Below are 13806 nucleotides of genomic sequence, written 5' to 3' on the forward strand. Positions count from 1 at the left end.
GCATCTGGCTTTTTCTGCCCTTCTCCTCTGCGCATTTCCTGCTCTCTGGGTCTCAGGTCCCCCTGTCTTGCTTTAGTCCCATCTTTGCAGGGTCTCATCCTCCAGTAGTTCACTCGTTAAAAGCAGGCACAGGGGCATCTGGGTGGCTGTTGGCTTCAGCTCAGACCATGGATTCAAGCCCTGCATTGGGCTCTGTGCTGAGAGCTCAGAGCCTGGAGCCTGCTTCAGATTCTGTGTCTCCCTTACTTTCTGCCCCTCCTGCACTTGTGCTCTGTCTCTCTCTCTCTCTCTTAAAAATAAACATTAAAAACATTTAAATAAGTAAGTAAAGTAGACACAGTGGCAGGCAGTGAGCCGAGGTCCCAGCTTGCTGCTGCCCCAGGCTGGCTGACTGCCCTCTGCACCGGGGGGTCAGCTGTCTTGCATCAGCCCTCCCTGCAGAGTCCCTTTGCTTGCTTTTCTCCATGTCTGCAGTGTTTCCAGTTGACTTCCTCGCTTGAGTGGGAGACATCTGTAAGATACTTACCATATGTATTTTAGAAAAAGAGAAACTGAGTATCAAAGACCAAAGGAATGGCCTCAAGTCTCAAACTGGTAAGTGCCGTCTGGACTTCAAACCCCAGCCTTTTGCTGAATAAGCACCCTCTCTTTCTGCAACTTCACGAAGAGTAGACGAGAGGGGGGTGGGCAGTGAGTAGAGGCTGATGGCCCTCTGCTCATCCCTGTCTTGCCTGAGGGCAAGGGTGGGAGGGGGACCTGGACAGGTGCCTGGATCAGGTCCCTGGGCTCTGGGAGATCTTAGGAGACATGCACAACAAGATAACATAGATCCAGTTTCAATTCCCAGACTTAGACAAGGTCAGATCCAGAACTGAGCATGACTTTAGCCTCTTGCTTGGCTTTGCTGGCCTCTAGGTTCATCGTTATGGTCTCTGGAGTGCCACCAACACTATTATGTAAATTTCTTTTACTTTTTAAAAGAAAACAACTGAAGAAAGGGGCAAGACATCGACAAATGAGTTACTAAAAAACAAAGCAATTAGGGGGTTTAACTGAAGGTATTAAGGAAAACAGGCACACTATTGTCTACTATATGGCTAATTGTAATCTTGTATATTTACATCGATCTACCTTAGTATATTTTTCTCATGATTTTTTATGATCATGTAAAGGCAAATGGGGTTCATGTCAACCAGGACATTTAAAGAAAAAAAAATAACAGGCAAACAGGATTTGCAACAATTTAATTTAGCCAGTTTATTATATATCTCATGTTACCATGATCTTCAGAGAAGTATGATTTGACTTCTTTTATTGCCCTAATCTGTGTGCGTGGGTGCGTGCGTGTGTGTGTGTGTGTTTGTGTGTTTACTGCTTATATAATTGATTGATTCTCTGTCTTTTTTCCAATCAAGGATAAAATTGGGAGGAACTTTGCATGGTGTCAAAATACAGATTATTCTAGAAACTTAAATAAAAAGATCCAGTGACTTCTTCATGAGGACACAATGCCCATCTTGTCCTCAACAAAATCTTGGGATAGATTGGAAACATTGGAATACTGTATTTGAAAGTGTCACTCAGAAAAATCTAGAATGTGGGGCTACCGAAAAAAAAAAAGCAGTGGTGGCAGCAGCAGTATCCAGGGCTGTTCCAGACTATTTCCATTCTTCTGTCTCTGAATTCCTGCTACATTTCTTATTTGTACTTATGATAATAATTAATAAGGCTGATATTTACATAAATGCTTCCTACATGCCCAGCTTTGTTCTAAGCCTTAACAAAGTTCGGTCATCTGATCCTCAAAACACTGTGAAATTGATCCAACATTGTTCTCATCTCACAGAGGAGGAAACCAACACATGCAGGGGCTAAGGAACCTGTTCAAGACCACCTCAGGGGGCAAAAGCCAGGAGCCAAGCAGTGCTACCCCATCCAGGCTTTCTTATCACACTCTCCCTTCTCAGAGCCCATTCCCCCTCCCCAATTTCCACCTGCTCAAATCCAGCCTCATCTTTCATGGCCTACTTCAAATGCATCCGCCTTGAGAAACTTTGGTGGAAGGTGTTTTTCTGAATTTTCTGAACACTTACATGTGCATGTCTTTCTCTTTTGATGCAACCAGTCAATGTGCACATACTAAATGCCTTTGGGTTTCAGATCTGTGAGCCGTAGGTAACTTCTGCCCTCTAGAAAGTGGCTCAGTCAGTCCAGGGGGCAGGGAGGAGGAGAGGAGCACCGACGGGTCATTAAACAGTGAAATTAGTGCTGTGCGGGCGCCTTGCTGGAGATGTTCGGCTGAGCAGGACGCCCTTGGCTGGGAGGGTGGTGGTCCTAAGCTCAGCCAAGACAATGGGTCAGGAGAGCTCAAGGGTTTTCCCGACAGAGGGTCTGCAGGATCCCATGAGAAAACACCACTGAGTTCAGCACATTGGAGGTTCAGCGTGAGACCCCAAGCTGTGTGTTCACAGCAAATTCTGATGGGCTGGCTGGGGTTTGAGTCACCCCACGGCTTGCTTAGCCTCACTGAAGCCTCACTCAGGGTGAACATCCCCTAAAAGCAGGAGGTCAAGGTCACCTCTTCCTCCTCTTGGCTGAGAACCAGACAGGGAGGGGACTCACTGCTCCAGAAGAGGAGCAGTATGAGGCCAATGGGGGTTTTGAGTTGGGGCCGAGGAAGGCATGACTGAGTGTGAGCTGTCACTCAGTTGTCACTTCAGTCTACCAGCTGGACTTGTGGCCTCCTTCGTGAGGACCCATTTCCTCCCCCTCCTTGGGACTCAGGTATGGCTTTGAGGCTGTCTACAGGAGGGCATGCTGTTTGTACAAAGCAGATAGCAACACCTTCCAGCCTCTCCTCAGCCTCTCCCCTCCTTCAGCCCTGTCTCCCTGCTGTTTGGGCTGGGGTGGGGAGCACCCTGAGAGCAGGGAGCGCTGTGGCCCTGGTCCTCTGGCTCCTGGACACCAGGGGACCTCCGAGCCGCGGGGAGCTGGGGCCCTGGCAGTAGGTCCACAGGTGCATGCACCCTCCTCCCAGAACACTGTCAAGTCTGACAGAGTTTGATCTGCGACTCACATTCCAGGCTGTTGAAATTTGCTCCATTTAACATCCGAGTCTTCTCCCTACCACATTTATTGCTCCCGAATCCGTTATCAGATGCAACTTCATTTTAAGACGTGTCACCTTAAATGACTTAACCCGGGGATCAGGATCTGCCATTAAGCCACACGGATTTTTCAATACAGTCCTAAGATACAGAGAATCCCCAGCGGATCCTCTGTTCTGAGACCTTTCTGTCCGCATTGCTGGTATTTTCCCTTACTCGGGGCCGTAGCTGGAAAACAAAAGTGCACGTCCACTGGCTGCTCAGCATCTTTCTTTCTGAACCTCTAAATTCATGGGGGAATGGTCACGGACACTGAGCCTCTTTCTCTTTATAAGTCCTACATTTTGAAATTCAGAATTCATTCAATAAATATTTTTTTGAGCAGTTATCAAGTATTCTAGGAGGCAGATGATAACAGAAGAATATAGACACAAAGCTTGTCTTTTTGGTGCTTAATTCTAGTGGGAGTGGGGGAGAGGCAATGAACAAAAAGATAAACATATAATACGTCCAGTGGTCGTAAGTGGGATGGAAAAGATAAATACGAACATATTGGTGTAAGCAAATGGACTAAAAGCATTCAAATAGCTAGTTAAATGGCATGAGTCAATGTGTTTAATTTTATAGTTTCGTTGCTTGGTCCTTATTCAGGCCATAAACACGTCTTAACTGAATATATAGCCTTCTGTGCTCCTGGAAGACAGAGGTGGGGGAGGATTTCTAAGGGGTGATTTCTTTGTTTCCGAAAGGAGGCTTGTGGTGCATCCGCAGGTGAAGCGGGAACACAGTCGGTGGCTCTCAAGGCCTTTGAGCAAGGGGCTCAAAGGAATTGTAAGAGCACTCCATCGAACGCTTTCTGGAGCTTTCTCCTGTCAGGGTAGCCAGAGAGCTTTCAGTGTCCATGAAATGAAATCACAAACTTCGGAGCGGCTTTCATTTTGTAAAAATAGAAGTCAGTCAGTTGCCGACACTGTACTGCTCGGCTCTAGGTGCCCCGGATGTTCCCATTGTCCTGTCACTGGTATTTTCACATCCACTCAAATCTCTTACAAGAAAACATATATCCTCTTAAGAACATTCATGGTCATGGATGCTATTCTTCAGTTCTACATTCTGGGGAGGAGGTTTGTTTCACTGATGGATAGATTGGTTTGAGATTGATTAGTGTGTATTTTACTTAATTTTCAGGAAAAATTCAAATAGTAAATACAATTGTCTTAATTATATGTTTTAAAACATTTTTTCAAGCAAATATTTTTCAAAGATGACCAAAATAATTAAGAAATGCCATGAGAATTGGAGTGGAAAAACCTGAAAAGAGTTCATTGTACCTATTTCAGTGCTGACTGATTTCTCTCCCACAGTGGAAGTCTGGGAGGATTTAACCAGGCATTTTGGATCCTGTAGAGGAGAGAGCCTATGGCAATAATAAGCAGTTCCTACTTCAGTACTCTTGGTGTGAAAATGCTGTGTGAAGTCAAGGGTTCCCTGAAGGTAGGGGCGCCTGGGTGGCTCAGTTGGTCAAGCCTCCCGCTTTGGCTCAGGTCATGACCCCACCCATGAGTTCAAGCCCAGCATCAGGCTCCGCGCTGTAGGAGGTTTATTTAGTATTTGTGAAAGAATCTATCCAATTTCAGCCTCGGCACACCAAAAAGACACAGAAATACACATGTAGGCACACACACACCCAGTCAGTTCTTGGGAAGAAAAGAACTTTTCTAGAGCGCTAGGTTCTCAACATTTACAATTCAAAAGGATTTTAAAAGAAACCAAGTTCAGTTCTACAGTGAGTGTTGCAAGATTATATATTAGATTGATAGCTAAGAGCAAAATACCAAGAGAGCACTATCTCTTAACTTTTTGTATTGTTGTGTCCATGGTTGAAAGATTCTTCAGTTTCAAGTCAAATGACGAGAAAGATATAACAAATTGTACATTAAAATTTTTTTATGTTTTTAATTTATTTTTGAGAGACAGAGAGAGACACTGTGAGTAGGGGACGGTCAGACAGAGAGAGGGAAATACAGAATCTGAAGCAGGCTCCAGGCTCTGAGCTGGCTGTCAGCACAGAGCCTGACGCAGGGCTCGAACCCATGAAATGCAAGATCATGACCTGAGCTGAAGCCAGACTCTTAACCAACTGAGGCACCCAGGCACCCCAAACCGTACATTTAAAAAGTTGAGTCTAAAGAAGCTTTCATAAGGGGCTGGATAAAAAGATACAGATTCCTTACACTGAAAAACTAGAAAAGAAATACAAGACCATCAAGATCTAAAACATCTAGGGTGGAAACAGCGGGCAAACTCGTGAGGCATTGCATACCATTGAGGAAGGAACTCCTCTTCACTGCTTCTAGAACACCTTGCTCAGACACTCCTGCTTGCTTTCCAGCCACAGGGTCAGATTTCCCAGCCGGTCTCCACTGTTGCTCTCTGAAGTCCTCCAGAGCTGGGAGCACGTTGCTTAGTTGCTCCCATGCCTGGCACAGAACCCCACATGTGGCATGTGCTGAATCAATGCTTAGGGAGAAATGAGTGATCGGAGGGCAGTAAGCAGAGTGCTGAAGGAGGGTGCACTCTCTGACATGCTGGTGCCCTATCAAGGTGGGGGTGGGGGAGGGATTTTACATTTTACAATAATTGTAAAGAAGCTACAACTCATGGTTTCCAAGAATATGCACAGGCTAAAAATAGAACGGGTCCAGAAAGGGTCTAAGTAAGCTAATGGAGGACAGTTGCACATGAATTATTTGAAGGAAGCTAGGAGAGGAAGAGATAGGACGTGTCTTGAAGATGCGTGTATTGTGAAAGCTGAACAAGGTGAGGGAGCGAGGGCCTGGGCACCTTCCCTCGTGGTTCCAGGGCAAACCGTCCTGGGCCAATTGGAGGCTGTTTCCAGGGACGTAAAGATGCTCCCCTGGAAAGGCTGCTATTTTAGCTGGTGAGGAGGGGTGGCTCTGAGAGGCACCTGCTCCTCTGCATGGTTAGCAAGGCACCTGCCTGCCTCTGGGATACTTGAAGAACTAGAGGAATCCAGACAGCTGGAGCAGCCAGCACAGAGCTGCGGGGTGCCGAGCCTCCTCTCCATTTCCTCCACATCTGTCTCCCTGAGCCCGACTCCTCTCTCCCCAGGTTCCTTGAATCTGCCTGGGTCTTCCCGTGCTCTGAACCCCCGCCCCATGGTGTCAATTCCTGGACCACCACCGGTTGTCTGCTGTTTTCAGCCACATGCCTATGTCAGGGTGATAGTCTTTGCTTAAAGACCTTGTTTACCAACCCCCAACCCCCCGAGGTCAACAGTGGCCGTTCAATCTAACCCCCTCTGCCTTAGATCAGAGGCCCCTTCTGAACTGTTGCCATGGTGTCTCATGCTCTTTGGGATCCCATGTCCCACTCGGTGGCCTTCTCCCCACTGCCCCGTCCAGTGTCCTTGTACAGGTCCCTCACAGTCTCCAAGGCCCTCCTCACCACTTAGCATCTAGAGAAACTTTCATGAAGACACCTACAACCTCTCAATCTTACAAATAAGTCTTTATATCTAAATTCCAATTAACAAATTGACTGTTTTTGTAACACAATTGGAATCTTTGCTTTATTAGAGAATTTTTTCCACAGAATTCTTCCAATTGTTCTCTTAAAGTCACAGTCAAACAACAATTTAATTTACAGGAAGTAGATTTACCCCTATATGTTATCTTCTCAGTATATTTTCATGTCCTTATGGACAATAGTCTTGAAAAATTCCCACGTGCCTGGCATCTTTCTTCACGGTAAGCAGATGTCAAGTTCACGAACGAACTGAAGTCAAAGTGAGGAAGAATGATTTGCTGTGACTTCTTCAATAGCAACAGCGCCCAGGTCACTGCCTGTAACAGTTAATGCTTTGGGGGGGGAATCTGGCTGATAATTGGTAAGAGCTTTTCACAAAGGGCTATATTTTGCAAAGAAACTTCTATTCATCCCGTTTCTCCTTCTTCTGTATCCACCTGGTGGACTGAGGGCCACAAGGATATCATAAGGGGATTCTGTGCTGTGATGATCAAGTTTGATGTCGGTTGTTAATAACACTGTCAGATCTTGTCAGTTTTATTTATGAGCCTATTTCTCAGGGGTACACAATGAAAATGATGAAAAGTGACTTTAATTAGGGTCCCAACATAAAATGCTTGTTTGATGCCTGGAAGAATTTAGAACAGTAGACATGAATGAGTCTTTATCACCCCCCCCCCCTTGATTTCCTTTCATTTAATTCAAGTCCCACTAATGCACTAGAGCAATTTATAGGAATAGTATTGCATGTGGAAACTTGGAGAGATTCTGAAGCCTGTATTTGTGTCTGTATGGGGCTTAGAATAAAGAATGTCCTCCATAATTAGCCTAACGTTATTTGTATATTAACTTGAAAATCCAGTAAGGGTACACTATGCATTTCTAGTATTTCAAATGCAGAAGAAATCCTTATCCTAATTAATTCAACATACAAGATTGCAGAAGCTGAAAAAAGAATGAACGAGGGATAATTAAATTTGACAAATGACAATATCTAACAAAGTAGTGTGTCCATAACAAGATTCAAGATCTCCAGACAACTGAACAAATATTTTATTGCATTTAGTGCATGCTAGGAAGAGGTATCCTTAGTGTCTGGCCACTATTTGTGAGCTACTTACTTGAGAGTTAGTTGGCACCCCAAGATGTCACTGAATTACCTGCTATTTGTCCTGGAGGCCCAGGCATTGATGATTCCTGCTGCAGTGCTGGGGGTGGGGGTGAGGGTGGGGAGATCTGCCATCCATCATGGTCGGGCTTCCCTGGCGACTCCTGCCTCTTTTTCTTCCACTTCAAGCTGTTTCTAATCCTTTGTGTGAAGGTCAAACTTCACTCCAGAAGCGCTATCTAAATGCTTTCACAGATGCTTTCATGGCCAACGTCAGAAATGTTCCTCAGGGAGGGGCGCCTGGGTGGCTCAGTTGGTTGAGCGTCTGACTTCAGCTCAGGTCATGATCTCACAGTCCATGAGTTCGAGCCCCGAGTCAGGCTCTGAAGCCTGCTTCAGATTCTGTGTCTTTCTCCCTCTCTCTTCCTCCCCCAGTTATGCTTTGTCTCTGTTTCTCAAAAATAAACAAACAAAAAAGAAATGTTCCTCAGTGAGCTCTCAGAGTAGGTCCCCAACAGAGATGGGGGGAATGTCCACCCAGGAAACACTCGTTAAAGTCATTCCCAGGAACCAAAGAAGAAGAAAGACCAAGCAGTAAGTTAGTTAACAAGTACTTAGTGCTCACAGGGCATATAAAAACCAGAACCAGAGGGAGTGGAGATACTTAACTTGTTTGTTCCTGGGTCTCAAAAGTGATTTTATTTACTCTCAGAAGTGACTTTAGTGCTAAGGGAAAAACAGTTACATACACACACACACACTCACACAGTATAGGTATATTCCATTTTTTCCCTATCATCATGAAACAAAATGTAGTAAATTTTCCAAAAGTGTACAGGGACGCCTGGGTGGCTCAGTCAGTTAAGCGTCCAACTTCGGCTCAGGTCATGATCTCACAGTTCGTGGGTTTGAGCTCCATGCTGGGCTCTGTGCTGACAGCTCAGAGAGCCTGCTTTGGATTCTGTATCTCCCTTTCTCTCTCTGCCCCTCCCCTGCTTGCACCTGTCTTTCTCTCTAAAAAATAAATAAACGTTAAAAAAATTTATAAAATTTTACAACATTTTACAAAATAATTGTTTGCACTGTGGGAACTTCTAGATCTCTTGCTTTATCACAGTTCCATGCTGTGATATATCCCCAAATATAATACAGTTTTTTATGGAATACATCATGCCTTTTTACTTACTTTAAATAGGGTAAAGATTCATTTTTGCATGGTTTGCTTACATTGCTTTCAGAGAATGTTCTAAAAGGGTTTTGATGAAAACAGATATAAATGTATGAATTTACATAGATATAAATACATGAATGCCATTCGTCTTTTCTGTTCTCATTTCCCCTGTGTTACGTTTTTCTCATCTGCCTGTTTTTAATTCTCTTTCTTGTTCTATCAGGTTGGATGTATTTATGTATGTCACCTAAAATTCTTTCCGGATCAAAGCGTGATTTTAATAAAACAATAAACAGACTTATTCAGGCCGTGTTGAGAGCTAACATTAGAGTTTCCAAAAGTTTAAGTAAAAATGGATTCCAACACATATAGTAGAAAATATTACTTTAAATAACCTCACCCCATAAACTAAGTATGAATGCTTAGAGACGTGAAGTACAGATGCGCTTTGAACCTAGAAAAGAAGGAGGCAAATTACATTCTTTCTCAGTCTAAGCGGGACATTCAAGAGGCTTATTCTTAGACCTGCACACATTAAACAGAACCTTCCTTTGGGCAACTTTATCCTCCAAATTCTTCCTTCTCATTGACCTACAATTTCACTTTTCTTACTTCTCTGATGCATCTAATGCCCAGCTATTGTTACACATTTTATTTTATTTTTATTTTTTTAAACATTTTATTTATTTTTGAGAGACAGAGAGAGATAGGAGATGAGCTGGGGAGGGGCAGAGAGAGAGAGAGAGAGGGAGATACAGAATCTGAAGCAGGCTCCAGGCTCTGAGCTGTCAGCACAGAGCCTGACGCGGGGCTCAAACTCATGAACTGTGAGATCATGAGCTGAGCTGAAGTTGGACGCTCAACTGACTGAGCCCCCCAGGCGCCCCTGTCATGCATTTTAAAGCCTCATCCGATATGGAGGGATTGCTCTAAAAACTGCTTTGGAACCTTGGAAGATTTCCATGGTGTCTCCTTTTGGGTCTATTCCAAAGACCTATTTCTAGGCATGGACTCTGGCAATGTCAGGTGTAAAGACATTGGGGTGTCTTCCATGTTCTTACGTTGGGCACCTGGGCAACAAGTGGGGTCGCTTTGTGAGGAAGGCAGCCCTCAGTGGACACCCCACAGAAGGACTGCCCCGCCCCTCTGGGAAGCCGGCTGCAGGGAGGCCTGCAGGTAGGGTGTCCTCTGCTCTACCCCCTGAAGCCCAGAGGGTGCCCCAGGCTCACCCCTCTCCTCCTGGGTGCGGGAAGTGTTTCTCCCTGGCACCCGTCAGGGTTGGGGGAGGGGGAGGCAGCTTGGGTACAGCTCCTCTAACTTGCTGGCTCCCAGGAGCTAGAAGTCATATCCCCCTTTTATTTTTGTGTAAGAAAGTAACCACATACTACTGATATTATTTTTTAAGTTTTTATTGGAATTCCAGTTAGTTAATGTACACTGTAATTTTAATTTCAGGTGTACAATGTAGTGATTCAACACTTTCATATAACCCCCCAGGGCTCACTACGAGTGTATTCCTTAATCCCCATCACCTATTTCCCCCACCCCCACACTTCCCCTCTCGTAACCACATATGAGTGAAATCATATGGTAGTTGTCTTTCTGTGATTGACTTGTTTCTCTTAGCATAATATTCTCTAGGTCCATCCATGTTGTTGCAAGTGGCAAGATTTTTTTTTATGGCTAATAATGTTCCACTGTGTGTGTGTGTGTGTGTGTGTGTGTGTGTGTACCACATCCTCTTTATCCATTCATCAGTCAGTAGACACTTGGGCTGACTGTATCTATTGCAGATAATGCTGCTATAAACATCGGGGTGAGGGTACCCCTTTGAATTAGTCATGCAATTGCTGGATCATAGAGCAGTTCTATTATTTTAGGTTTATTTATATTTAGAGAGGGGGAGAGGCACAGAGAGAGAGGGAGAGAGAATCCCAAGTGGGCTCCGCGCTGTCAGCACAGAGCCCCATGTAGGGCTGGAACTCACAGACTGTGAGATCACAGACCTGAGCCACAACCACGAATCAGACACTTCATTGACTGAGCCACCCAGGGGCCCCAGACAGCTCTACTTTTAACGATGAGGGGCCTCCATATTGTTTTCCAGAATGGCTGAGCCTGTTGCATTCCCACTGATGGTGCAGCTGTCCTATCACAGTTAAAGAATTGGCAAACAGTGAGAATCTTTTCCTTTTGCTTCACAGTGGTTTGCTGCTGCCAAACGTAGCACGTGCCCTGAAGGAGGCCAAGGCTGTGGGCAACAGCAGGGCTTTGAGAGAGAAGGATTGCAATCCTCCCCCGACCAAGTAGTGTGCTGTGTGTTCTTGGCAAGAAGATTGACCTCTCGGATCCTCTTTTGGATCTGTACAATGGTTAGTGGTAGCTATGACCGAGATCCTGTGGGTAGAGGGCTAGCAGGGTGCCTCAGTAACCATCAGTCTTCCCCCACTCACATCCTACATCCCTTTGTAGGGAAACAATTACAAATGAGTGGCAAGAATTCAAAAGCAAATTCATCCTATAATCAAGCAACCACAGCTTTCAAAGACCTAAAGGCCAGTGGCTTCGGTGAGAAATTATTGTCATAGCTACCCCTTTGATTTCTGCACATTACCTCACTTAATATTCTCAGCAACCCAGAGACGATTGCTGATATTTGCAACCAGGAAAGCCAGACTCAGAGAGGAGTGTCCTGCTCAGCTGCTAATTGCATTTGGAGCTCAGTCTCACATCAGTATCTGCTGGCTGACCATCCGGCAACACCATCAGACCCCCTGAACCTCTGTGTACACCAATTCAGTTTAACAAGGTCCTCTGCCCACACTGAAAACTGCAGGAAACAAGGACTAGTCTCTGTCTGATGAGGAAAAAACTCAGAAAGGCACCCTCTGCCTGTGTATAACTAACAGGACCTGAAACCCCGTCAGAAAAACTGGACTTAGTCTCAGAGAATTCGTGGTACTTCCATTGTCTTTGAGATTCCAACACCTGCCTTTCTACATGGTTTCATTCTTCTTTACCAGCAATAATAACTGCCTGACTTTTGTTTATAGTCTGTCCTGCACTCAGCATTAGGCTCCCAGGGCAGGGACCTGGGCTGTATCTTTGACATTGGTCTCCCTAGCCCCCACCATCACGCAGTAGATAGACACCAGTGAGGATTTGCCAGATGAGTGGATTTCTGAGGTCCGTAAGTCTAACCACCTGCAATTGCTGAGGGGTAATGCTTACAGGTCACCTCTTCCAGCGAACAAGTTTATATCTTAGCAGAGAGCCCTTTAACACAGAGGGGCAAATCTGGTGGTGAAAGCCTGGTGGCAGGCTGTTTGGGGGCAGAACAATCTTTGTGTATGTTCCGACCACCTTTCTCAGGTAGCCACCTGTACTGTAAGTGGTAGACTGGCTCTGAATTCCAGGATGGGTTTTAGTGGTGATTCTTATGGTGGACATTCCAGGAAGGAAAGAGAAATTATCCTGGAGGGCTGCTTGTTATGTCCGGGGGTAGGAGCTCAGCGCCAATGGCTTTTATAGCTTCTCAGACAGCCCCTGATCCCTAAGTGAACTTCCTCGGGCCTCAGTCATTTTTCCTACCCTATTTTTATTTTCTGAAAATGGGGTCCCATGAGCAAATTGACTGTTTCTAAATCAGAAAATCTGGGGTTTGGGGAATGGTGGAGGGCTCTGCCACATTAAAAACAGACAATCAAGAGGGCACTTGATGGGATGAGCACTGGGTGTTGTATGGAAACCAATTTGATGATAAATTACATTGAAAAAATAAAAGACTGTTACCAACAAAAATAAAACAGATAATCAATTATAATGCCATTCAGTAGAATCAATGCAATTAGCGAGCTCTGCATATATATATTTTCAATGACTCTCTTTGCTATGGGAAGCACACAGTTAAAATCATCGTTAAAAATCCTTGGCAAACACACACACACACACACACACACACACACACACACACCCCTATTCATCTAATATGATAATTAGGACCAGGACATTTAGCCCAGACCTTCTTGAAAGTTTCTTTGCTCAGTTCGGGCTTTGGGAGTAATGGTGTGTGTGTGTGTGTGTGTGTGTGTGTGTGTACGCATGCGACTGGTGAAACAGGCATCCTACGTTTGTATCTGGTATTGCTCACTTCCCCACCCCATTTTCCTCTTGGCATTTCCTTTCCAATCACATCTTCCCACCTCCTTCAGCATCCTCAGCCCTGAGGATTTGGAGGCGAGCGACCCCGCCCCCTAATGAATATGCAACAGCGAGGGGCGGGGGGCAGGGCGAGTGAGAAGAGCGCTGCGCGGTAATTCAACCCGAGCGGCCCGCGCCGGCTCCCGCCGGCCGAACCACCCGCCACCGGACCCTCGGGGACCTGGGCCCTCGGGGACCAGCGCCGGCAGCCTGGCCGCCGGCCTGGGACGGACGAGGAGGACTTGGTCCTCGCCAGCGCCATGTGGCATCTGAGCAGCCCCTCGGAGCCCGTCTGAACTCTCGGCGGGGAAGGCGACCGCCGGCGGCCTTACCGCCTGGGGACCGCGGGGCCACCGGGTCCCCGCCCTTTGTGGTGCAAATGAGGAGCGCGCGGGGGCTCTGGGGGCGGCGCTCGCCACGGACCAAGTTTGCCTTCGGCCTCCCCCACACTTCCTTCGCACTCTGAGTCCAGCGTGGTTGGTCACCTCCCTCCGGGAACGCCGCCAGCGTAGAGGAATGCTGAGGAAGGTAAGTGGCTTCTCTTGGCCCGTTGTCACCTCTCCCGCACGTTTGGAGGAGGGACCGCCAAACCGCAGGTGGCTGGAATCCCGTGGGACAGTTTTAGGAAAACAAAGGTGAGAGAGGGAGGGGGTCCGCGGCTCTGGAGAAGC

At 46.1% G+C, this 13806-nt stretch overlaps 1 long non-coding RNA gene across 1 annotated transcript in view; it reads left to right on the plus strand.

The window, feature by feature from the left end:
* The first annotated feature begins 13283 nt into the window (after positions 1 to 13283).
* LOC115288919 overlaps positions 13284 to 13806 on the plus strand; it is a 75940-nt gene continuing 75417 nt past the window's right edge. The window contains exon 1 of the long non-coding RNA XR_003907271.1: positions 13284 to 13663. This is a non-coding gene — a long non-coding RNA (uncharacterized LOC115288919). The remainder of the gene's footprint in view (positions 13664 to 13806) is intronic.

This window comes from Suricata suricatta, chromosome 4, assembly GCF_006229205.1.
Source record: "Suricata suricatta isolate VVHF042 chromosome 4, meerkat_22Aug2017_6uvM2_HiC, whole genome shotgun sequence".
Lineage (NCBI taxonomy): Eukaryota > Metazoa > Chordata > Mammalia > Carnivora > Herpestidae > Suricata > Suricata suricatta.